Source organism: Carlito syrichta, unplaced genomic scaffold (genome assembly GCF_000164805.1).
Source record: "Carlito syrichta isolate Samal-C Ts95f unplaced genomic scaffold, Tarsius_syrichta-2.0.1 Scaffold142847, whole genome shotgun sequence".
In the NCBI taxonomy this organism is placed as follows: domain Eukaryota; kingdom Metazoa; phylum Chordata; class Mammalia; order Primates; family Tarsiidae; genus Carlito; species Carlito syrichta.
The window spans coordinates 219,569-222,801 of record NW_007086943.1 but is presented as its reverse complement, the minus strand read 5'-3'; positions in this window follow the sequence as shown (position 1 = coordinate 222,801).

The following is a 3,233-nucleotide window of genomic DNA, read 5'->3' as shown; positions in this document are numbered from 1 at the left end:
GGGAGCGGCCACTGCACTCCAGTCTGGGTGACAGAGTGAGACTCCAACTCAAAAAAGAACTTTACTGCCCAATGATTAAGATATTTATTCAGTAACTCAGAGATACTAGGCTTCCATTTTCCTTGTTTCATCAACTTTTTTCATAAAACACTGTGCATGCTTTTGATTTGTTCTAGAAATGCTTTTGTGTTTGTTAGCTACTAGATGGTGAAGACCTATATTTTTCAGAGGTGATTTATTAACGTTATAAACAGGATTGCTTAAGGCAGCATGCTCAGACCTAATATTAAAAATATTTTAAGCACCAATAACATATCAGTTTCAAAGGGTAGACCCTCCCCCTCTGATAGCTAATTTAAGAAAAGCAATCCCTTTTCAGAGTTGGACATTAATAGTAATAGTTACAATTTCAGCATCTACTACGTGCCAGACACTATGCTATTTCAGTACTGAAAAAAATCCTCTATCATGTTCTTAGTAACTTATTGAAAATCAGAGAATTCCCCACTGGCAGACCACTAAGACTAGAAACTAGGAAGCTTCAAATGTACTTCCACTTTACCACTGACCTACTTCAAATGTACTTCCACTTTACCACTTTACCATGTGACCCCTACTCAAGTCATGAAAACTCTACCCAAACTGCCTTATTTTTAAAAAGAAGGAATGAAACTGGAAGTCCTCTACACATGTGAGCAGCACAGTTCACTGACAAACATTTATGAGCTCCTTGCAGTCAGGCAAATGTCATTGCCGTGGGTCTTTGAACAGTGGAGAAGCTACAGTGACTATTTCAAATACTGGACTGTGTGGTAGTCTCACTTCTATCTGTGTAGAATAGGTATTACTAACCCGACTTCCAAGTATATTAGTTTGTGAGGACTGCTGTAAAAAAAATACCACAGATTAGGTGGCTTAAACAACAGAAATGTATGTCTCACAGTCTTGGAGTTGGAAGTTCAAGATCAAGTTGTCAGCAGGGTTGGCTCCTTCTGAGGGCAGTGAGGAAAACTTTGTTTCTGGTCTCTCCACTTGGCACAGATGACCATCTTCTCCCATGTCTCTTCACATCATCTTTTTGCTATGTTTCTGTCTCCAGGTTTCCGCTTCTTCTAAGGACACCCAGTCATACAAGATTAGGTCCCACCCATGACTTCACTTTACTTCTTTTAAGTCTCTGTCTCCAAGTACAGTCCCATTCTGAGATACTAGGGGTTAAGACTTCAAAATATGAATTTGGATAACACCAAATTTTGCAAAATAGAACTTAATGATACCTTAATTATGCCAGCAATGTTTAATTGCAGCCGGGTTCAGTGGCTCAGCCTGTAATCCCGCCCCTTGGGAAGCTGAGGTGAGTGGATTGCCTGAGCCCACGGGTTCGAGACCCACCTGGGCAACTTGGCGAGACCTCATCTCTCCAGTAAATCAAAAAATTAGCCGGGTGTGGTAGCGCACGCCTGTAGTTTCAGCTACATGGAAGGCTGAGGCGGAAAGATCACTGGAGCCCAGCAGGTCGAGGCTGCGGTGGCCGGGAGCGGCCACTGCTCTCCAGTCTGGGCGACAGAGTGAGACTCCAACTCAAAAAAAATAAAGTAAAAAAATAATAGTTTACCATAAGCAGAGGGCTAAGGATTACAGTGAGATTTGGATGATATTAAATGGCTTTTTAACCAGGCTCAGTGGCTCACACCTGTAATCATAGCATTTTGGGAGACTGAGGCAGGAGGACTGCTTGAGCCCAGGAGTTCAAGACCAGCCTGGGCAACACAGCAAAACCTTGTCTCTACAAAAAATAAAAAATTAGCTGGGTGTAGTGGCACACAACTGTAATCCCAGCTACTTAAGATGCTGAAGTGGAAGGAATGCCTGAGTCCAGCAGGATCTGTAAGCTGTGATCGTCATGATCATGCCACTGCACTTCAGCCTGAGGGGCAGGGTGAGACTCCAACTGAAATAAATAAATAAACAAACAAATAAAATGGCACTTTAGTCAAGGACCCAGAGTTCTGTCCACCATGGACTTCCCAAGGGCCTGTATAATGACAAATAAGATAATCACAAATGTGCCCCACACCCCAATGCAAAGTGTATGGTCAAACCAGGTTGGAAGTCAAGGTCTAAGTGGGAACTTCAATCTCCATTCAAGCCAATCCTATGGGAAATTTTCTTTTCTCCTATAAAGAAAGGGATAGGTGGGTTGGCCTACGATACACTGATTATCTGTGATGTGGGACCCTACCCACACCCCAGCACCACCCAGGACCGAAAGAAATTAAAACTTGATCTAGAGATGTTGACTTGTGAGAGTTAACCAAGCGTAGGTGCTTTTGCAAAAGCCAGGCAAAACTGCAGTGGCATCAGAACTGCAGGCACAACACCTGTGTTACACTGGCGCCCTTAGCAGTCGAAGTAGCAGCTATGGTATTTGTAGCGCTCATAAAACAAAGAACGGTTCATGGCCACAGTGCTTCCCAAGGCCGTAGACAGAATGTCCCAAGAGCTATAAACACTGTTTATCCTAACACACAACTAAAAGAATAAATTTATAGGTGCGTTTTTCCTGATTGTGATCTCACTGGAAGAACCCCAGTACATGCTTTCCTCCTGAAGGTCAAGCAGACAGAAACCCATATCAGATGGGATCGCACTTATTTTGAGTCTCTTTTTAATTAAATGATGTAGTCTTAACTCTTCCTCTGCAAAGGGGGAATTGCTGAGGAATCAGAAGTATGAATATTTTGCTTGAGATGAAAGTGAATCACTTTTTTAGATGCGGACTGAGACCCTGAATTATGTTCACTCTAGTGACAGTTAAATGGAGGCCGGACACAGTGGCTCACGCCTGTAATTGCAACACTTTGGGAGACTGAGGCAGAATTGTTTGAGACCAGGAGTTCAAGGCCAGTCTGGGACACATAGTGAGACCTTTTCTCTACAAAAAATCAGAAGAAAAATTAGCCCACACACCTGTAGTCCCAGTTACGCAGGAGGCTGAGGCAGAAGGACTGCCTGAGCCCGGGAAGTCGAGGCTGCAGTGAGCCAAGATCACGGCACCACACTCCAGCCTGGGCGACAGAATGAGACCTCAACTCAAAAAAACCCTAAATGTAAACAAGGAAAACTCAATGGGAAGAAGTGCTTCTCTCCTCCTATTATAGGCTACTAGGAGGGGGCATTGTGAGATAAGAAGACCCAAAAGATGCAAAATCTTGCCAGAAAAAGGAAAGACC